This window comes from Pholcus phalangioides, unplaced genomic scaffold (genome assembly GCF_987345545.1).
Source record: "Pholcus phalangioides strain wild (caught in Gottingen) unplaced genomic scaffold, Ppha-v1.0 ptg000008l_1, whole genome shotgun sequence".
Classification (NCBI taxonomy): Eukaryota; Metazoa; Arthropoda; class Arachnida; order Araneae; family Pholcidae; genus Pholcus; species Pholcus phalangioides.
In genome coordinates, this window is record NW_028301601.1 from 33,070,855 (window position 1) to 33,095,227 (window position 24,373).

Genomic DNA, 24,373 nt, shown 5'->3' on the forward strand with positions numbered 1-24,373 from the left:
TGATATTTGTAGTAACTGCTTTATTTCGTTGACATTGGAAGCGAAAAATTCTTAACTTAATTTCTCTCTCTCTCTCTCTTCCCACAAGAACCACTGTTTATTGCCGTTGTAGTCGCAGTGACGTAATAGCCGAGTTTAAATTCAATTAATGTTGATAAATAATGTTTTTCACGTTAAAGTATGTATACACTTTTGGGCACCTATGTGCACATCCCGGTAAATAAAATTGGGGATATCTTCCGGAATCCCATTGAGACACAATCAAAAAGTAAATTTAGGTTCGTTCAAGTGAAAAGATTACAGCGATATTTTTTCTTGCGGTAGCAGCAATACGGGAAAGTATCGTACTATCCGAATCCCTGGAACAAATCTTGCTGTCAATGGAAGAAAAACTCGGATAAAACAAATAAGTCAAAAAAACAACAACAAAATACAGCAGCTAATTGCACCGTTACCTAAGGCAAAAGAAAAGGAAAAATTCGACCTGTAAGTGATTAATGTCCCTAACGGCTCGTAAGATTTCGCCTCTAATCGTGGCTCTTTTTGGGGACAAAGATACCAGAACACGGACGGAAAAAAAACGGGACGTTAACAACATTCCCGGGAACAGAATCCGGACAAAAACTGCACACTAGAGGGTAAAAGGAAATAATAATAATACTATACACAATAAAAAATAAAGTAAAATAAAAATGAGAGGAGAGGACGTGACTCATTCAGTCTGCGGGTCAAGTCAATCCTTGGTCTAATGTCCGTCGAGCGTTAGATGTTTGGTCTCACGTAAACAGGAAAGACGTCCTTTTATATAGTTTTTTTTTTCTTATTTTATTTCTCAGCCTCTCGTCCTCTCCTAAAAATCCCGTATTACAGGGGAAAAAAATAAAGGAGTATAGGAGAAGGGACCTTAGCCTTCCTTTTCCGGTCCACGGGGCACAACAGAACGTAACGGCGCGGGAAACGGGAACAGCTTTATTTGGCAATAGCCATTTAGCCACGATGGATGATATGACAAGCAATGTTTGTGCATTGGCCTGGTAGAATTTCGTTTCTCTACTATGTGTATGATCACTTTTTTTTTTTTTTTTTTTTTGTTATAACCCTTATGTTCCGGTTTTTACCGGGAGAGGTATAAGAAACTATTCGAGAACATAAATATGCTCATTGGTTTTATAACATTCATTTGCTTCAGTTCGGAATTGGTGATTAATGATCAGTTTACGCTTTGTTCGAAGCTTAACGTAATACCGTTAAACTTATAATTCCGATTATTTGTTCGTTACAAGAAGTACTTTTTTTTGTTGTTCCAGGTTAATTTGCCGAACTGCATGGTGAGCTAAAGCAGCATTACAAATATTTAGTCACTTCACGTGCAACATTTTCCCAACAAATTTGGATTATTTATATTTGAAGAATCGGTGATAAATCTGGTAACCTCGCCCTAACCAAACCACACGTTAGAAAAATGAGGGGGAGAGGGAAAAAAACCCTCACCTTAAGTGTTGTCTTTCACTCTTACATGCATATAGGATACGCATACAGCATTATAGCAAGAAAGCAGGGAAAAAAAGCAACTTAGGTTAATAGGGTCATTATAAAGCTTTGCTATGGTGAAGAGAGGAGGTGAAAACACAGGAAACTTGTTTCAATTTATTTAACTGATATTTGGAAGCAATATTACGTTCGTGACCGTAAAAGGGATTAATGTGGATTAAAGATTCTCACTCCATAATATGATAATTTCAATTATTTACTATTCGACAATCTGAGCTTCAATTTAGCCTTCTTATTATTTTTTTTTTTTTTGTTTTTTTTTTTTGCTGCATACGGGATAACACTACAACACAAGATCGCTAATGATTGCTCAAAACTAGTTCATCTTCTGAATAACAAAATAGAGCCCACGTATTCCGGTCAGAAAAAATCTATTGTACAACAAGCCTGAACCATGTGAAAGTTTCTTAAATGTTTATGCAATTTTTCAAGCTAATGTCACATACAATACTGATTCTTGCATGTGAATATTTGGATGTTAGTCCAGCCTTGGTTTTAATGAAATATTATAACAGGGATATATATATATATATATTAAAATAACAGGGACTATTATTAAAAGCTCTTGCACATGATTTTTACCAGCATTATAATTAAATGTTTTAATATCCATGCATACATTCATACATGCAATATTGGGGGATAAGCCATCTTACAAAGTTTATCGGAAAAAAGCCGAGTCCCCAGATTCCGCTGTCTACGCCCGGAATCGTTCCAGTTATGATGAACTTCTACCCATATACGTGCACATTAGCGTACGCAAGGGAGGGGGGGGGGGTCCCTCCAAGCCAACATTATAGTCTTATTTTGCAGGAAGAAACTTAAAAACCCCTTGAGAAGAAAAGAAATTGAACCCCCCCCCCCCGAGAAAATTCTGCGTACGCCCATGTTACGGGAATACACAATCTGCATCACGATAATCGAATCTATGACTCAAAAAATAAACGCAAATTAGATCATAAAACAGTGACAAACTGAGCATTTTTACGAAAACAAGAAGACAGTCGAACAATGTTTTGCAGGAACGGAGATAATGCATATGATCTGCATATTAATTAAGCATCGTTATTGACTACGCGAACGTCAAGGAATTACGTCAAGGAATGAAAGATCTGTGAACGTTTATAAATTAAAATTTATACACTTTCCTTATAGTTCATGTTCCTTTATACGTGCGGATGATGACTTACTTCACGTTTCATAGGCTTGAACTACGACAACACAAAAAAAAAGGGTATCATCTCACTGTTTTCAAACTATCGATTTTTACTGCGAAATTTTTCTTTCGTTTTGTTTATTTATTGTTTTCCAGTGAATCCTCGCTTCTCTCTTTTCTGTATACTTTTTTTTGTTCCTTTGCGAACCGTCCTTGAGGCTTTGGCTTCCTGATTTCGGGAGGCTCAAGATGAATTTCTCTGTCAAACGGAGAGCAAGCCACCGGTCATAAGTTTCTTTGCCAAAAAAATATAGGAGGGGCTAGGCACCGGGCTCCTCTGTCCGATGTGATCGGCTGGGCTCGTTTCCTTATTCTACCTCCCTCCCCCCCCCCCAACTGTACCCTCGAGAGACCTTCCCTGGTACCCCCTGTACGTCACGAGATAAGAAAAAGAATAATGGATATAAGGAAATAGGAGGGGAAGGAAAGCACCATCCCTTTTGCTGGGAAAACTCCACAGGAAAAAGGCGGCGAACGGCTGATGCATGGCATCATTTATATGCTAGTGATGCTTTCTCTGTCTCTCATACCTCCCCGTCCAATCCAATCTTCAAGCCATCCATTGTGTTAATATAGCCCCCAAAAGAACTACTATCAGGTCTGTATATTGCCGATGCCGTAGAAAAACTTCGATTTTCAATATTTGCGGTCAGAAAAAGAGAACAAATATGCAAAATTCACCTCTCTATCTGATAGGATATATGTATCCTTTCTTGGAAACTCGGCATGATTTATTTGCTTAAAACTTACATGTTACGGGTCACAGAGTCGCTCACATATATCCTCAGTCGATCCGTAATCAAATAAATATTCTCAATATCCTTAAAATTACGCAAAACCAGAATTTCTCGTATTTTCTGAGTGCAAAAACCTGTAAAATGTCTGAAATAAATTGACGGACCACTTGTGTCTTTCATTACGGGAAGTTCCTGTGATTTTTGTTGATTCGATTTTTTTAGACATTTGTGCCGTTTTTCAAGTTTATTTTGAATTGCAATACTAATTATAGTTCTCATACTAAAGTCGTGATTTCTATAAGCGTTTTCCTAATATATAAATTATAGTGTGATAATTATGGCAAAAAATTTAACATATTTGTCAGGTTAAATATTTTTCCCCGAAATTTTTCATTACAAATTATAATAACAAATGGCAATTGTTCCTGCTTCTGGCAACGCATTTCCTCACAATTGGCGATGCCCCGTATTTTTTTTCCCTATTTAAGATCCCAGTTGAGCGTATTTTTCCAAATGAAATATGGGCATATGATCATTTGAATATAATTTTCGTGAAATAAATTTTTTTATTGCGATACGTAGCAATCTTTTATTTTCCCACCCTCTAGCAATTTAAGCAATAATAATTACCTTATTACAGTGATATCTCGTATTTAGGATCGTTTCTCCCTCGGTGAACCTAAATATAAAGGCGTTATTTTCATTTGAAACCATATTATTACTCTCATTATTAAACCCCATTATTACTCTCTCATAGCAATTACAAGGGTTTGTTAAATCCTCGTTCAGTTAGAATTCAGTTATCAAGTCTGCGTGCGGACCACCTATGTCATCGTTGCAGACCCTAGGTTGAGAAACCCTGCACTAAACAACAAATTTTGAGAAAATTTCTGCGTCCGCAACAAAAACAGTCATTTCTCATGTAATTTGGTGTGCTGAACACGAATTTGACCATGATAAAGCAGTTTTTTCTACGATTGTTCATTTAATTCTTGTTTGAGGACGGAATATTCTATATGGAAGAGAAATGCCCACATTACTTGAAAAATAGAGAAGCTCGGCATTATGATCCTGTCCTGCAACCCGTCGAATATAAACAAACCTACCTGTTGTAAACCTTTCCAGTAAAATTGACTGTTGTTTTTATACTGGTGTGGAAATCAACGATACGCCATGATACAAATATTATTTATTTCTTTCCTGCATAACAATAAACGATTTTTCCCCCACGGTATGATATTGGTGCGTCCCGTTCTTTGCAAAAGTGATAACAATACCCAAATGATTACATTATCTACAATTATAATAAGCGACGTCGACTATTTCCAAAGGAGTTCTTAAAACAGAGAAAGACAAAAATTTAGACAATAATGAAAAGATTCAAATGAGCCAATTCAATCAAGTTTTAGATTCCAGACCTGCTTAAGAATTTTTTACGGAATCAGTGACTCGAGTTTTCCGGCATGCCGGAAAATGCTTGTACTCTCGACATGGTGGTCTTGATTGATGTTTCCTGGCATGCCGGCTTATGCGGAAAAATACATTATGCCAATTATATGATTCATCATATCTCGTCTCGTTTCAGTTTATAATATAGCCATGGATTACATTACTATTTTACTTTCAAGAGCAAGGAAATTAAGTTTATTTTCTGTACACATCTTAGCAGTCATAGTTACAGTACACTTGGATAATTTATTTCTTACAGAAGGGGAAAGCATGATTATATACTACAGCTACAGTATATATTGCAGTTTATATATATTATTAATCCCGAGAATATTTCTAACAGCTCTTGAACGTGATTTATACCAGTATTATAGTAAATATTTTAGTACCCATACATACTGTGAAAATAAGAAACCTACAACGGGGGTATAAAATATTTCTTCTCTCGTTTTAACCACTTAATATCAAGCCTTCCCCCTTAACGCTATGGTAGTAAAATACTAGTAACAAAAACGGGGGGAAAAAAAAATAAACGCTCGAAAAACGGAAGCGAAATCCATAACGTTTTCGCTAATAACCGTACTTACGGCTATTAATAAAACATGAAGCCTCTTTTAGATTATTTTGTTTTTCTTTACGTACATCTTCAGATAACTATTCAGTTTCTTGCTCTATATATATGGTTTTTTTTTTCGAATTTCCCCAGCAGGGGCAATCAGCATTATTTCAAGTAGTTGATGCATTTTTTTTCTTCCCTTCTATTTACTACATTCTCCGTGCAATGCAGATATTTACATATTATTCTATGGAGAGAAGAATAGGAACAAAGGAGGAGGAGAAGAAACATTTGTGAGTATAATGATGTTGCTCACGCAGTGATTTTAGCGAAATTTCGTATTGATCAAACAGGAGAAAAATGGAGAAACAAAAAATATTAGTTAATGGGGATTGTGCACTAGCAATAGAACTTATACAAAGAAAAAAGCACATTATTAAGAATTTTTCTCATTCTCTGTAATTCACAGATTCTTGAACACTTATTAAAGGAATTTTTAGCAGTAAGTAGCTAGAAAATGGCGGAGTTCCGAGAGTAGTAACTCCCTTTTATGACAAATCGCACCTATAAATCTATCTACAGCTTTAGAATTTTAATTATTTCGCCGCAAAACAGCAATTTATCAAACTTTTGGTGCAAAGAAAGACTTTCAACATCGATGAAGGTTGTTTTAGGAATTTAGGATTTTCTATCCACCGGAGGATGAGCAAAAACTGTAGTCGGTTGTCCGTCTCTCTCTCTGACTATTCTTTTGCTTATAAGAATTTAATGCAACGAGTTTTTCCATCGTAGTTTAAACAAAATAATAAAATAATTTGGTGAATTATTAATCGTAGGGGGATAACAAAGTTGCTGTTTGAGCACTCTTCCCAAAATTTAAGAGAAGCTTCTAATTAGAGAACTTGAATGCTTTTAAAAGTTTTCGTAGTTATTACGTGGGGAGCGGGTTTATCAAATTACTAAAAGCAATCTCGAGTTTAATTGAAACGAGTTAAAATTGATCAGCTATGAGATTGATTTTTGCGAAATTAATTTTGAAAGGAAATTGAAGGATTTTGGTTGACTTTCAAACTGTCTTTCGAGTCATTAAGGTATGGAGTGATCAAATTTGTTTTACTTTTAGAAACAATTTAAAATTATAATAAAATATATTATAAGCAGCATATACTGTATATTTTAACTTTTTTCGCAATAGAAAAGAACCAACGAATAACGCAAATGAAATTAGTGTAATGCAAATAATAAAATGAAATTAGCATTAATCCTTTTTTTCAATTTTGATAGTGGTTTTTTAGCAGATAAATTTAACGACAAGGAACGTTCAAATTAAAAACAAATAATATTTTAATAATGTTTTGTGAGCTAATTTTTTGTGCTTTAAAATAACCTAAAATTATACAACATACATTTTATTTATTCTGAAATGAATATTTCATCAAATATGAATTTGCTTGATTTTGAGATTAATATTTCACCAAAACTGAATTTTTATTAATTTTGGTATCATTTCTTTTATAAATTATGAATTTTCATCAATCCTAAAATACTCTTAATAATTAAATAATTGGCTCTATCATTTAGGAAATTATTTGGCACTCAAATAGGAACCATCATACATTCTGGCTGAAATTTTTTGTTCACTAAATATACATAGAAATAATTCTGAAAATATATCAGAACTCATATTTCTCTAATTTTTTTTTTACATTAAAAAAAATCCTAAAAATAAATCTTCCAATATTTCGAGAACAATTTTTCATTGATTCTGAAAACATTTCTTTCAATAATTTTGTGTAGGTATTTTTAAAAATTATAAATTTTCATGCAATGTAAAATACGAGTACTGTATTTTCATTAATCACAAAAGTATTCACACCTTGTGAAATGCATGTCTGCTTTTACAGTATCATTAAATTACGCCATTATACGGTACGTTAAAACTGTTAGAACGGTTGCACGCTGGAATAACTTCACAGGGCTCGCGTCCGCGCCTTTTATTCACTGTCACGCAGATTTGCATACGGTTTCTTCTTCTTCCCCAGGTTACATTTGCATGCATGGTGCTTTATTTCTCCCGATAAATTTAAACAGGAATGCCGTTTTAACGTTAGCGGAGCGGCCGTTTCGAAACGCACTAGAATGTTTGCATTTCATTTCAGACCATGCATTCTTTGATGAAAATTGTTTTTTTTTTGTACTCTACCACCTCTTAAATTTTTCCCCTCTTTTCTGAATCACCCTGTATATACGATTCAAAGAAGCAATATTCTATCTGTCTTCCTAGCTCATTGGTAGGAAATGCGTCCAGGTTCGAGATCCCATTGAAACAGAGATGGATTTTTCTTTACATAAATTCAGCATTTCTACCTGTAGCTAGTTTTCCGAATATGTATCTTCCATTATCAGGTGAAGGACATCTTTTCCTCTACATAGAATTTTATGTTTGATGAATAGATTTTTTTTTTTTGGAAAATAACTGCTAAACTAAAATACGCTATAGTTATCCTCACTTTCATTGCCTATTTTGAAGGAATGAAGATGGCGATATTTTCATTTCATTTAAAAAATGGGCGCATTACAAACATTTATAAGCATTCGTTTTCTGAATATTTTAAACAGTACGTGAAAAAAAAGATGATGGCAAAAAGTGAATTTATGGGGAATTTATGAATTAATAAAGGGGTGTTACGAGACCCCAAAAGTCCTTTTTTCAATGTCTCATTTAATTGCGAATCAAATACAAAAATATTCGTGTCAATCCATCAATTTATTCTTTCCAAATGAAAGAAGCAATAAATTATAGTGTAAATGTAGAAAAGGAAAATCACTCATTCTCCGAGTCTTTCAGATTGCACTTTTCTCATCTCATCCGTAAGATAAATAAAATAAAATATCAAAACTGCACCAAAAAGTTCTGAAATTTACAGAAATGTTTATTCGATATGTGCCAGCAAAATGAAGCTCGAACTTGGACATCTCGAACTTGAGACCTCAAGAACTTTTAACTGTTAAAAAAACATATATAAATTTATAAAATTTGAGAATTCGAAATATTTTTTAACTACTTCCCATAGCAAAATAAAAAAAAAAACTAGATGTTGTATGGAGATGTCAATTTTTTTTGGAAAGATAAGTTCCTCTCTCTGCCTCTACCGGGATTCTTTCCAAAAAAAAAGCAGCATCTCAACATCCAGTTTTCTGTATATCTTGCATTAAAGCAAGAAGAGAGAGTCATCATGTCATATACTTCCCATTAGTTAATAGCAAAATCGGAAGTTCATTTTACTAAGGTATGTGGAGTGAACATTTCTGAAAAATTTCAGAGTTCTTGATAGGGTAGTGTTTTTTATTTCTTTTTTACCCATTTCACTTCTTCCTTTTTTATTCTGAAATGATAAATTAATGGATTGACAGAATATTTCTTGCATTTGGTTTGCAATTAAAATAAATATTTTTTTCTAAATGAAAATCGACTTCAGGAGTCATGACACCACTTTAATCACTATTTATGAAGTGAATATTGATGAATTTATAAATGGATGCCAAGACATTTCAAAAATATGCCATAAGAAGCAAATATGACAAATTTGAAGTAAGTTTGAATGCAACTTTGTGTGCAGAAAGGATATTTTGAATATCAGTTCTGTGACAAAAAAACACGGAGAAAACTAGAATGAGGATATTATTTTTACTGCACAATCATGATTTTTTAATTACGAGTAGAAAAAAAAAAGACTAACGAATTTATTTCAATGCGGCTTAGTTTAAACATATTATGCTAATATTATACTATTATAAATGTAAAAAAAAAAAACAACAAAAAATTTTAATTTCATGGTATGAACGTCCCGTATCCCTTTCAGCTCATTAAAGAAGGGTTTTTTTCCTCCAGCACATTCTGTAATTAACTTAAGGTTAATGGACTTCCACGTTATGCCAAAATTGCATTTCCTGTATTTGTTAAGATCTAAACAATTTAAAAATACTCTATCACAATAAGTATTAACCATATAATGGGAAAAAAATTCCAAATCATTTTAAGATTCTTATATTTAGGCTAAACTATCAATATGTAAAAATTATTTTATATGATGGAAGCGATGAGAAAAATTTAAACCAATTTCTTTTGTAGCAAGTCTTTCTTAGGAAATGGTTTATTAGAGCTAAATAGCCAATTATCGGTATTAAAAAGGCTGTCAATTTTCTCAAAATGCTAATGTGTGGGCGATAACTCTCAACACCTACGTTACGACAAGTATATTTTTCACCCCGAGATCGATACGACTTCAGTATTAAAACTGGGAGGCTTGAGCATTACGAAAATGAAATCCGACGGCACCCAATTAAATGATTTCCCCTTGGCAACTTAGGACTTCATCACTTTTCAGTCGTATAAAAACTGGATAAATCTAGTTTCTGCAAGAAAGTATTTATTTTAGAATCATTATAGCGATAAGAAATGCAGGGTGTTCATGTAACGATTTATATTGAGAGAAATACACATGTACCTATAAATTAAAGTTACATTAAAAAGAGCCACCCTTCAGATTTTTTTTTCATGTTGATTAATTTCACCATTAATGATTCTACAGATATCAAAACGGTACTCGATCTCTTGCTGCCAAATGTTTGGTAGCATTTGTGGTGGTATTTTAAACCAACCGCTGAAGACGTGGTCTAAAATCATTTGGAAGACTTAACATTGCATTTAATTCGTTCATGGTGTTTAAAACGCGTCACTGACTTAAATCGAGACAGAATACACACGCGCTGAACCTCATGTTGTGGCATAACATGCTTCTTTGTCTTCTTCCAAACCATACATGCACCTCGTAGTCATTCCTCGGAGGAATATCAACGAACTGGTGCACGTGGGAATCTATAATGTATATCCCATGTACAGCTGTCAAGTATGTTCGGAAGGTGCCGTGCATTTCCTATGAACCAATAGCAAATTCGTTCGGAACGAGTTGTGCATGTGCTATATACGAACGTCAAGTTTTTTTTGGTGTGGAATGCCTGCTATCACCCAACCATCCAAAATCAGATCAAAAACGATTTTTATCATGCTATTTCTTTGTATTGCGTGAATTTCAATGTTGCAGGCCTCATTTCTCTCTGTAGAGAGATTTCTTTTTTGTATGAGTGGGAGATCGCTTCGCATTCGCATCTTAAGGTACTTCTACATCTGAGTGATATGTGTTTCCTTTCAGTGGTTTACTGAAATTTCCCATCAATGTGTATGTATGTATCTTGTGCAATATTTCATTGGTTGACAAGCAACACACACGCACACAATAGACATACTCCAGCCTGCAGATGATCCACTGACGTTCAACTGAAAAAACGTGTATTGGAATTTGCATTGCTAACTTGGTAGAAGACCCGGATAAAAGAAACTTGAAGATAGACACCCCCCCCCCCCACATGGACGTAGCAATTTTCTAACTTAGCAGATGTGAAGGAAACAGTTATTTTCCGGATATTATGCTGAGGTGAGCTCGGAAAGAAAAGTCATCACGTCTCCACCGTGACTCGAACCCAGGCCCTCTTGCATACCGATTTCCTTGATATCTCTGGCTGAGAAAAAAAGCCATCTATATCTCTCTAAACCGTCCCACCCGGGGGCCATTTCCTGAAGTTAAGAGAGGCTACTAATGCCTCTACTTCAGCGCCTCACGACACAGTGCGTGAAATTAGGAAGGCAGATTCATGTGTCTCCAGTGGTGTAGATGGTAGCATGCTTGCCCGGTATGCAAGAGGGCCTGGGTTCGAGTCCCGGCGGAGACATGATGACTTTTCATTCCGAGCTCACCTCAGCATAATATCCGGAAAATAGCTGTTTCCTTGATATCTATGGCTGAGAAAATAGTCATCTATATCTTTCTTGGCAGATGTGGTTCTCTCAGTATGTCACACATTCTCAACAAATGATCCGTTGTCCAAATGTAGCCCTCGGAGTCATTTGATGAGGCCCGCGACTTCAAATATAATTTTGTAAAACTTAACTAAGCTGCAAATTATCGGATCATTTAAGAGACCGCGATGCAGTTCCACTTTACTCAAGTGACTCGCAGAACATTTATAGATCCCTCAAGTGACCTGAGGCACTGTTGCAGATCACTTAAGTGGCCTGCGACACATTTTCAATTCAATTAAGTGGTTCGCATCACATTTTGACAGGCAGGCCAGTCATTTAGGGGCGCAGGAGGGGTCATTGCCACCCCCTGGCTTTTGAAAATACACTAAAAATGGTATATATATATATATATATACCAATATATATACCATATATATATATATATATATATATACATACAAATATATATGTAAAGACATTGAGTGCATGTGCTTTGCCCCCCCAAAATTTAAATGACGGCCCTGCATTTTCAGATTACTTAAGTGGCCCGCGACATATTCCCTGATCACAAAAGTGACCTGAGGCACATTTACAGATCACTTAAGTGACCCGCAAGGTATTTATAAATCACTCAACTGACATGCAAAACATTTGTAGATCTCTCAAATGAATTAGGAGCATATCGTCAGCTCACGACACAGTTCCAGATCACTTCAGTGACCTGCGGCGCATTTACAGACTAGCACTTCCGTGACCTGTGGCGCATTTACAGACCATCACTCAAGTGGCCCTCGACATGTTTTCAAACCAATGAAGTAGCCGGCACCTTCCAAAACGTGCAGCACCCTTGGTATAAGCCAAAGGTAATAATTTTACAAAATATGAAAGGCAGATGACTATACCAGTATAACACGAAACAAGCAGCAATCTGACAACATAAATTATATAAGGTCATGCACACACACAACAACAACATACTCACGCTTATAACAAATTCGTTAGAAAACTCTTAGTGGAATGTTTACGAAATGCATGTACAGCTACATAATACTAAAATTCATTATTTTTGGATACCTTTAACCCTGTATTATGGAACATTACAAAGTAAATAAGAAACAAAAACAAAAATATATATATAATAACAGCTAATTGTGAATCGGTATTTTCCACGAAGAAGTCTAGAAACAATATATAAACTAATACCATTGACATAAGTTGGAAATAAACGAAATCCTAGTATTATATATAAGAATTCTGTCGCATACACTCGATTCCATTCCAAATAGCCAGTTCGAGGTTTGGGTTTTTTTATTTTTCTCATGCGTTTGTCGTCCTTCGGGAGTAAGAGACAGACTTGAAACGTGCAGCGAAAGATGATATGGACACAGGAAAGGCAAGGAATTGATGGTGGGCGATTGAAGCGCTACCGTAGAACAATAAATCTTCGCCTCGCAACGTGGAAAAGAAGTAAAAATCGGAATGATGAAAGCTACCATAATAGCCATCAACCAAAAAGAGACGGGAAAAGATTACCGTATATATACACTCTCTTTTCTCTCTCGGATGTTTTATTTCTTCTGATTTTCAAAAAAATATAGAAAATATTTCTCGATATTGAACATTTATACTCGAAACTGAACACAAGTTGCTTATTTTAATTTTTTTTTTGGCTTTATTTATATGAATTCATTTCGGTATTGCCATTATGGTTTCATTAATGAGATGATGTTCTGCCCTTTATATAAATAATTAATTTAGCTTGTGCTAATACTGAATTTTGGTACGTTGTTTGCTAATAAGTAAGCCTTATTTCTTTGAGAAAATTGAAATAGGATTGCTTTCATGATTTTATTTTTCTTGCATCTGAAATTAAATTCCGTTAATTATGCAAATATTATAAATAGATCGGCGTGAATGTATTAAATCTTTACTTCGGTTTATAACACGTGTCTGCTTGGATGCGTTTCTTTCCTGTGGAAAGAATTCTCCCAAATAGATATTGACTAATTTGTGCTTGTAAGTAAAAATAACATTCTGGGAATATATGGAAGAGAAATATTTTAGACGATCCTTTGCTCATTTATATAATTATTTTTTTTTCTCTTTAATCAGATTTCTGCTGTCACAAAATGCCGTTGATGAGGACAATTGGCGAAGTTGGTTATGTCAAATAGCATAAGTAGCCAAAACTTTGCATCACAGGAAATTTACTGTGTGAAGAAAGACGAATCTTCTTTCCATACCCGTTCGCTTTGTATGGTCGAAGAAGAGAGCCTTGAAATACTTTGCTTTCTACGAGTAATCCAGTCATTGTTGCGAAAGGTTCTACAATGTGCAGTAGAAGAATAGACGAAATAAATACGGGGGGAAAGAAATTTGTCTCGAAGAAGCTCTCCGAAATTCTAGGGTCCATAGATTTGCACCCCTCTGGTAGGTAAAGAGTTAAACTCTTTCCCTACTATATCCGGCCGATCCGGCCCGTCATGCAGACTACCAGATCCGGCCCAGCCGGCCGAGGTAGGGGGGATAGGCATTTCACATTCTTTTATTCCGTGGGCGGGACGCGGTGACGGATTGTTGACGGCTGCTGAGTGGGGTTCTTGTCGGAGAAAGAGGATTATTTTACAGCTAGTTACCTATGTAAGAATGACTATTGACAATGACAATACCTCGGATGAGCTTTGAGAAAGACGCGTGGTTACTATTTTTTGAAATTTCGCCAACATTCTGATTTTCATTGAAAGTTTATTTCGTTTTCTTTGAAACTAGTAAAAGATCCGCCAGCTAGTTATAGGTTTAATTAGTAGTCGAAGAATTTTTTCCGTAATACAATAGAAAAAAAAGAACATTAATTTTAATACATCAGAATATCTTAATTTCTTTTTGTAATTAAAAACTTACGAAAATTTTATTTTCGGACGTTTTTTATGAAACACTCAAAAAGTTCAGATGCACTGTACATCGGACCCATTAAATTTTGAAGGAATCAATGTCGAAAAAGACAACTAAATATTATTGTATTTGCACATCACTGTCATTATTGTTAATTAACTTACGTACAATTTCAAATGATTTCTAGAACTAAGATTACCGAAGTTCAATCTTTCCATATTTTCTCTAGCTGTTTGTGTTTTTCTAGCAAAACATACGCACACCAAGAAAATAAGATGTTTCCGTCAAAAAAGTAATTAAATATCGGTAAAACTGAAAGGGAAATTTTTATTTTTTATTTGTTTTGGATTTAGTGCAAATTCCATCTTCCACATCCAACTGCAATGTTTCTCAACCTTTCGTCACTCGTGGCCATGCTCCCCCCCCCCCCCCCCACATATTGAATTAGGTTGGCTCGAATCTCTTGCATCACGGGCCTTCTTATGCGGGAGGGGAGGGGAGAATTAAGAATCACCCCGGACCCCGGGGCTGGTGCCCTGTCAGCTCTACACTTGTGGGGGTCATGCCAACACCTACTAGAGAAATTTCAACGCCGCAACAATGAGCTCGTGACGTCACTAAACTTAGGCGACTGCTTGTGGTACGCACTGTGGAATCGACTAAGTTTAATAGAAGCGGCTTAAATTTCTAATAATATGATTTGCCTAAATGCAGTTGATATCAATAATATTGGAAATATTTCTCGTCCAGAAAGTAGTTTTTTCCCCTAACGATACATAATATCGCCTCAGCTTCTGTACGATCCTCTCCAAGGACGAGAATGAACTTGGATATGGAACATGGTATTGGGAGATTGCATTTGTTACTTTATGGGTAAAGAGGTCTAATTATTTGGTTTAGCCACTAAGCATCATTCTTTTTGAGGTTTTCAGCGTAACTGAAGCATCCTATAAACTCCAACTGGCCTGCACACCCAAACAGAGATTGTGAACAAGCATTGGAAGATTTTGCGACAAAAATGATATTTGAAAACCACTAATGCTGATCTTCTAAAAAAAAGATTACATTCATGGAACTACCATAGTCTTATGTAACAATGGTTTCTCGAACTCCATGGTGCACATACAAGGTGTTTCCAAGCTAATACAACGGATTTCGAGAGGTGATATACACTACGAAGCAAACACTTTCACCCTAGAACGTATGGTCACGCTTATAGAGTTTGTCGCTAGAAAGCGCTTTCGATTTTGGTGCCATGTGTTTACATGGTCCAACGCATTTGTTTTTGTACGAGGTGCGTAATGTTTGTACATGACTTCCCTATCTCCTGTTTCTTGTACTAGTAATATTGAATTTTGCAAATTTGCCGTAGTACTCCTTCATTTCAATCAGCCATCAATTGTCTGTTTGCCATCTTATTTTCTTCTTTAATATTTCATGCATCTCCTCTTTTCTAACTTGATTTGGACCATGTGTCTAGGCCGATATTGAAAGCACCCGGGTACGGTAGCCCAGCTCGTGAAGATATTTACCTAAAGTACCAAAGGAAATATATAGGAGTGACGCGCGTTCGACGCCCGATTTGTTCTTGTCGGAAAATTTTCCCGACGCGGGGGCACAACAAGTACGGCAAAATTACCACAGAAAAATATTGTTACCGTAGGGAGTCCCACAATAAGGGGTTAGCGCACTAACTTCTCATTGAGTAAAAAAAATAGCGAAAATGTCGAACGCTGCAGTTCGGAATCGGCAGTGAGGTGTAAATCCAGATTTAATTAGCCCTTGTGTGTAGAAAATTGCCATGGTGTGAAGAAACTGATCAAAGCTCCCTCTGTCAGCTAACCGCTGCACTTGTGATCATAATTTCTACGGTGATTTTTTTTTTTCGATGCACCCATCGATCTTTAAGTTTGTCATATTCGATTGGAAACACCCTGTATAATACGCAATCCTATATCACCATTTCCCACAAATTGACGATACACCAGTTACATGGAGACTACACAAACAATATTTCAAATGATTTAGAAAGAGTGAGAGTTATAAACAAAAATACTCTTTCGAAAAACTTTGCATGCAACACACCACGCTATGGTATACCGTAAGATATCTGCAGGGTAATTCAAGAGTACTTGTGAGAATCAGGATAAATTGTCGTTATTACGATTTTTCATGTAAGCCATCTGTGTATAGAACATTCATGACATGGAAATTTGTGAGAACATTCTTCGGCAACTGGTACTTATATCATCATAAAAGCTCTTGATGCGGAGTTATTATATGTGTGTGTGAGCGAAATTTGTTAAAAGTGTCTTAAACATGAACAGAGGAATAAGAAGTAATAATAATACCACGTGCGTGACAATTTCCAAGTTTTTTCGCACCCCTTTAAACGATTTATTTTCCTTATAAATTTTTTTTCTCTTTCCATCGTCGTGAGTTTTGGTCATTACTGAGGCTTACTTCGTATCAACTTTTACTACTACATATGAGCATAAAAACCTCACACAAAATGTTTTTATTCGGTAAATATTAGCTAACATTCAGGTTGGTAAATGGTAATAGGCTTATTCCCTGGAAAGGGGAGGTGGAAAGATCATTTTTAAAGAAGAAGTAATTTTCTTACATTTTGGAGTTTTCTTGAAAAAAAAGAAAATTTTTTCATTAATTTCCTTAAATTTTTATGACGTTTTTTTGATGGAAAAAACGAGAATATGAAGAAGGCGAATGAAATGCAAACATTTCCTTTCTCGTTCTCGAAATTACTTTTAAACGTTCTTAAGTATGGCTATAAAAACGTACTTCACGTACATTCGCGTTATTTATTTTTGTCATCTGTACTTTAATAGAGGCTTATATGAAAGCTTCGCCCCTTCCCTATTAAACTTTTAGCATGGGACGTGCTTGAAATATATATTTTTATAAGGGTTGTTACGCGTATGATACACATGTGCGAGTGAAGATGGAAATGGGCCGACCTGTATAATAACAACAATAATAATTTCTGTAAAATATGTAAGCAAACTTATGGAAAACATTTCGAGTCGTTTCAACTTAGTAGAGATGTAAGTAATCTAGTAAAAATGTTGCTATAAGAGTACACACTGGAGAAAGCAGTCAAACTCGGTTATAACGACAAGTTGTTGTGGATTTTTTTGCATAACCGAGGCGTTTTTGAGGCTTTTGAAATATGAAGAATCTAACAAGATACAATCAAAAACAATGTAGGAATAAGTATATATATCTAGTTATATACAGGGTGTCACTCTAAATCCTGATTCGGTCTTGATCTGATGAACCGTTCGTCTTAGGGGAATCGTTTTGATTTAAAAAAATAATGCTCACACAACATTCTATTTAGAAATCACCGTGTACCAGTTTTTTGAACGTGAAAATATAGTGTGTCATAAAATTGCAGTAACGCCCGAGTGGCGTGGTGGTAACATGCACGACTGAAGGTTTCCGACAGGATACAATATATTTTCTCCTTACGAGCTTGCGGCAACTACTGATAGATGGCGCCTTCATTTCATACCCGACTCGTTATCGACAGTAAATTGTTTTGGAGCGATATTTCCGGAGTATGTGTGTGAAGTACTACTGTACATAAAATAAAAAAATCTAAATTTTTATACGGTGGCCCTGTCCTCTAACTTCAATTTAGAAAGCTGTTGTCTTGTCTCTCCCGAGGCCAAAAAAATCCCGTGTTTTTAAGTGCCATATTCACTGAGATATTTGCATTCAAAACCAGAGAAAGTTGAGAAAGAACAACATAAACTAACGAACATGATGCTTCTCTACCTCACTTACGCTGTTCTTTCCCCACGTTTTTCGAATTTTGAATTGAATTGTCTCAGCATTTTTTTTTAATGTTTGCATGCATATTTACTACATACTATTTATAGCTGTTTTTTTATTATGATATCTTATTTTCCGAAATAAATGTTGTATCGAATCTGAACAATATACAGTACTTAAATGTAGCATACATATCAAATATATCGGGAAAGCCATACACAATTTAAAAGTATTACATATAAACGTCAGTTCCTGAAGTAAAATGAATAAAATGTGAATTTTGTAATGAATAGAAAAATTGAAATGAATAATGAGAATGATGAGAAAGAAATAATAAAAAAAGACCAAAAAAATGAAAAAAGTTTAAAACGAATAATGACACATAAAACTAAAAATGAATAATTACAAAAATACCAATGAATAATGAAATGATTCAAATGAATATAATGGAAAAATTTTGAAAATGAGTAAAAAAAATACATTTTTTTTCACATAAAGAACCGAAGAAAAATTTTGAATAAACTACCGAATAAGGGGAATATGGAAATGAATAAGGGGTCATTCAAGTATTACGTCAGCATCGATGGGGAAGGGATGAGGTTTCCGATTAGCTGATTTTTGATGGCAAGGGGGGCGGGGGTTGTTTGGATGATGCTTACGTCATCAACCACATTTTATAAACATACGAAATTATCTGAATGACATATTACTCAGTGCGCCGAGAAAACGAGGAAAACCTTTCGATAGTTTGTGGGCACCTGAACTAGCATTCTCCCTATTGATAAGTCCTCTACAGAGCCACTTGAGTGATCTCTAAATATTCCACGGATTCTTCAAGTGATCTGGAAATCTGTCCGGGACGCTCAAGTACTCTACAAAGTGGTTGCTCTGGAACTGTGCCGCGCGCGCTCACGTCACTCAAGCTATCCGTAATTATGCCGCAGCTCACTTATGTAATCCGGGAATGGGCCGTGGGTAACTTAGTGATGTAGAACGGCACTGGGTGCCACTTAAGCGCTCTAAAACTGTGCCGCATGCCACTCAAAGAATCTCTATATGTGCGACGGGTCACTTAAGTGATCCGTGAATGTTCCACGGGCCGCTTAAATGCTTTGGAACTGTGTCACGGGTCACTTAAGCCACCTTTAAATGTGCCGCTTAGTTCATTTTTACAAGATTAGGTTTGAGTGGTACAGGAAACAACAGATAAACCCCAGGGCCACGTGTGTCCGGGTCAAGGGCTTACCATATATGGCTTATAAGAGTGGTCGCAATGAATTCCTTAGAAATAAATTTTCAGGTTTCCAAATAGCATTGGAATTAACAGAAATTGACTATCATAACACAAAGGTATTTTTTCGAAATTTTAATTTAAAAAAGAAATATTTTTCGCACTAAAAATAAATTTTTGCCTTCGGGGGGTGGCACGAGACCCACTATGCCCCCCCCCCTCATAATCTCTGATCTCACCAATATGCGTTAGGAGGCAGGAGGCAGAGCTGATGAAATTTTGATGACAAAGGAGGGGTCCGAGTTTTGCTGAATTTTGCTCACAAGGGTAGGTGGGGGGGGGGGTAAAAAATGACAAAAATTTTCTGACGTAATACTTGAACGGTGCCTAATCAAGTACATTCAAATTAACAATCAGAAAAAAAAATCGAAATGAGTAATAAACAAATTAAATGATTTTCATAAGCATTGGAGAAATGAAATGAATAATTAAAATTAATAATGAATAAAATTAAAATAATTTATTAGAAAAATTAAAATAATTTATTAGAAAAATTAAAATAATTTATTAGAAAAATTAAAATAATTTATTAGAAAAATTAAAATAATTTATTAGAAAAATTAAAATAATTTATTAGAAAAATTAAAATAATTTATTAGAAAAATTAAAATAATTTATTAGAAAAATTAAAATGAATAATGAAAAACCAAAATTCAAATGAAACATTAGACACATATATAAAAATAATCAGCGGTTAAAACTTTACTAATTACTGAAAATGACTTGAAAATTCATGACAAGTATTCCAATGCCTCAATCAAACACAGTGGATAATCACAATTGTAGGTAATAAAATATGAATGAGAACAAGTAACACACTGCAATATCGATTGGAAGTCCATTAATCTTTCTAATGAATTTCAAAGTATAAAAATACCGCGTAAGAAATCGTTAATGCCTCATATAAATTTAAGAGAATAAGGGGGAAGGATATATATTTTAAAATACACCACCTAGAGCAAAATATTTTACAGAGGAATTATTGTCTTTGATGGTATTCTCCAGAGATTAACACACAGTTCTCTCCTCCATTATCTTCTAGTTCATTTAAATTGTTTCCTTAGATACATTGTATCTCCTCTTCCCATCTTCTTGAGTAACAACGTTGCGGCAAGGACCGGAATTCTTCGGCGGGCAAAACTTTTCCAAGGAGTAAACAGAGACACACGCACAGAACATTTTCCCATTTCTCATTAAACCAATCAATCAATATTCTCCTTCGGGGAATAAAGGAAATTGCGGAGAGTGAGAGAAAGAGAGAGATACAATCCATTTAAAACAAAAGACACAGACGTTGCTGTGCCTGCTCCTGAAAAGACGCTTAATTTCTCGATGCTTTATAACCGGGGAACATCCGAGAAAGATTCATTGCATATCATCACATTAGATACATAAATTTCCTATAGTGTGCTTAAGAAAGACCTGTCCTGATAAGACACAAATGATTTTTTTTTGGTAGAAATATCATGACACTTTTTACAAATAACCCGATTTTTATCGTTATTTTTTCAGCGATGAATGGAAGTGTATGTAATAAAAATAGATAAAATATTTATTGTTTTTTAGTCCATCTCCGGGGAATTATTAAATTATGTTTTTTAATGTTATGTTTTGGATAAAATTTCAGATAATTTGCGATTTTTAATTTGCAAGAATTTTTAGACATGTATGGCTGCACTCGTGTATATACAATATATATATTCCTGATTTTTCGTTCTTGCACTAAGCTATTTGCTTTCAATGTTCATCTCCGTGGATGTTTGTTTATTTAGCGCAATATATATATTTTAGCTGCCTTTTCGCTAATATTGGTTTGTTACTTTTTTTTTTGTATGTTGTGTTGTTCTAAAAGTATTCTTAAACCTGATTAAAAATATTTGATAAAATATACATGCATATATATAGAAGATGGGCAAAAAGTCCGTAAAAACTTCCTAAAAACTGGAAAAATCACCGAAATAAAAAACGATTTGCAGGGTTAGCATCGCTAGGTCACGGGGATTTTTTTTAAGACAGGGAAAAAGCAAATACTGCCGATAGGTGGCACTAGCGTACACAAGTCAAGGAAAAGATACGCAAATAACGAAGAGAATGCCACCAAATCGTTTATTACAGCAGTATGTGTTCTACGTGACCACCACCACAAGGGATGTAGATGTATATCACATTGCAGACTAGTCACAAATCCAGCAACGGCACAGTGCAGCAGGTCCACATACCCGGTTTACAACGTTAACTACTTTAACTACTTAAACAACGTTAACTACTTACCACTGATTGCGGATTAGGAGCGTTAAGTTCCTGTAACCGTCTCATTTGCATATTTACACCGAAGTCGCTCGTACCAGCGCTACGAAAGACTGTTGTTTTTTCTGTCTTAGAAAAAATTCCCGTAACCTCTTTTTAGCGATGCCAACGCTGCAAACCGTTTTTTATTTCGGTTATTTTTCCAGTTTTCATTCATTTTTAAAGTTTCTGCGGTTTTTTTGCCCACGTATATATATATATATATATATATAGTATGTCTGTTGTGGATTTTCACCTGTGATCTGGAAATGGGCCGTGAGCCAATAAAGTTATCTATAAATGAGCCACGGTCACTTAAGGGATGCGGAACTATGTGTGTATATGCGGTATATTTCCACATCAGTGATCTGGAAATACAACATTTACTTCATTTTCATAAAATTATGTTTGAGCTCGTGAGCCAGATCGTATGACTCCCAGGGACACTATTGACCAAAGGCTATGGGTTGAGCATGTATACAAGTATTTATAGTAATGCGTAGTCAAATATATGTGCAACAAACTATATGAATATGTAATGTAATACGTATGGAAAAATATGCTATAAACTATATGAATATGTATAGTATATGTATTCCTTCATGTCCTCCTGAAAAGAGCTTAATTTGCCGTTGCTTCATAACCGAGGGACATTCGAGAAAGATTCATTGCATATCATCACGTTAGATACAGAAATATGCTATGGAGTGCTAAAGAAAGGCCTGTCGTGATAGGGCACAAAGGGATTTTTTTTAATTGATAGAAATATTAGACAATTTTAACAAATAACGCATGAAGGGTCTGAGTCCAGAGGAGACGAAAAGTGGATGTCAGTTGATCGCTGAATGCGTTCGTGGGTTCGCTCACCATATCTGACGTAAGAAGCGTCGCGAAATGCATGCGGTGGGGTAGGATCACGCGCTGCGGACGACGAAAATTAGCACTATTGCCGTAGTGAGTACGAGATTCGCTGTTTCGATGAGTATCGTGATGGCTGACTACACGTTGATATGCATCGGTCGAGCAGATGGCAATCTGCGCATAGAAGGGAGGATCTCTTAGCGCGGATTGTCATTGCTGCGGCAGACATCAAAAGCGTACCTGGTATCTTCGGCAGCGTCTGGGAATCGTTTTTACGTAGTTGTAGACTGCGCAATGACGTCAGCGGCCGCAACTTCCAACAACTCTTGTAATAACTAGTTAAATAATTTTTTTTGCAGTTATTATTGTACTTTTTGCCATTCCAGCGTGTCGTCGAAACCTGCATGTGTTTTTCGCAATTTTCACCCTGCCAACGTGGTGTGCGGCCCTTCTTTGTTCCTCTTGATGTCTACTAACAACCCTCCGAGTTTGTCGGTCCATTAACAGAACACCCTGTATACAAAATCTAGCTGCAAGGCTTAGTTATTTTATGAGCACATTGGGTAAAAAAAAGATGTAGAATCTCGAAACACATGATATATGATTGTGAAATATGATTCACTTTATGAATAAAATATCAGTTTCGTGACATTTCATCTCAATACTGACTTCTTAAAACATTTATTCTCAAACAAATTAAGGGCAAAGACGCAAATTCACTCTGGGGTTTTTATAGACAAAATAAATAAATGAAAATCTGTAATTATATATATATATATATAGGATCTATAGCAAAACTTTTTCAATCGGATACAAATTTAGAAACTTTCTCGCTGTCAGAATGAATTTCAAGACCTTGAATCCAAAACAAAATTCCATACAACAAACAGAATCGGTTTCGTGCTGGATAGAACAGAATAAACTTATTTTCCGTGATCAGGATCCTGATTTATCTAACATTAGTATTTTTTTTTTTCGTCATAAGAACATTATATAATTTTGGATATGATCACAGAAAAAAAAAACAAAAAAACTACAATTTCTCCTTTCAATGGCGGAAAAGAAATATTGCGAAAAATAGAGAATTTTTCGATGTTTACGTGTGTGAAAATCAGAAAGAAAAGGAAAAATTTTTGAAGGTGGGATCCAAAAGCATCAAGCTTTTCGATTTTATACGCTCGTGTGATTGGATAGCGTTTTGAAGGGGGAGAAACAGAAAAATTAAAGAAAAAGTATATATAAAAAAGCACCTTCAAAATGTTAGGATAGTGTATAGGAAGAGGTCAATAGACACGATTTTTTGGCCAAAATTTTCCAAGCACGTTCCAGTTTATACCAGGAACAGTTCAAAGTACCCGCAACGTTTTCTTGAGCTTCTCTTCTTTCTTTTTTTTTTCAAGTTTTCCTCTACTATACGTATATTTCTCTGGCTTTCAGTTCCCCCTTTTGTTGTTCAGCTCTTGACTTTTTGCTGTTTATTCTGAGCACGATCACCTAAACGCTGTACGGAGTGGGCATCTCTTCACCCTTTTTTTTTTGCTCTTTTTTACCGTTTCATCGTTTGACCGTTCGGCAGGAAAGCTATACGGATCAGAGAAAAATAAGTTTTTTTGTTCTTTCTGTAGGATTTGTTTATTTCTTTTTTATTCTAATATAAATGGGAGTGGAAAAAATGTCTATACCTATCAATGCTTCTGTACTTAGGGGCCATTCAAGTATTACGGAAGCTGGTTTTCAGCCATTTTTGACCCCTCCCCTCTTGTCAGCAAAACACTGACCACCCTCAAAAGTTTTCGTTTCAAAATTTCGTCAGCAGCTTAGAATATTTCATTAATTCAAAAAGGGGTGGTTGATGACGTAAGCAACCTTGAAACCC

The 24,373-nt window shown here is 35.3% G+C and overlaps 1 protein-coding gene and 1 non-coding gene across 2 annotated transcripts in view; one reads left to right on the forward strand and one right to left on the reverse strand.

Moving 5' to 3' along the window:
* The window catches only part of LOC149084191 (uncharacterized), a 259,211-nt gene that overhangs the window by 64,568 nt on the left and 170,270 nt on the right, over positions 1-24,373 (reverse strand). The window lies entirely within an intron of this gene.
* On the forward strand, positions 11,226-11,299 carry TRNAT-GGU (transfer RNA threonine (anticodon GGU)). The gene has a single exon. It is a non-coding gene; the product is annotated as a tRNA-Thr (tRNA).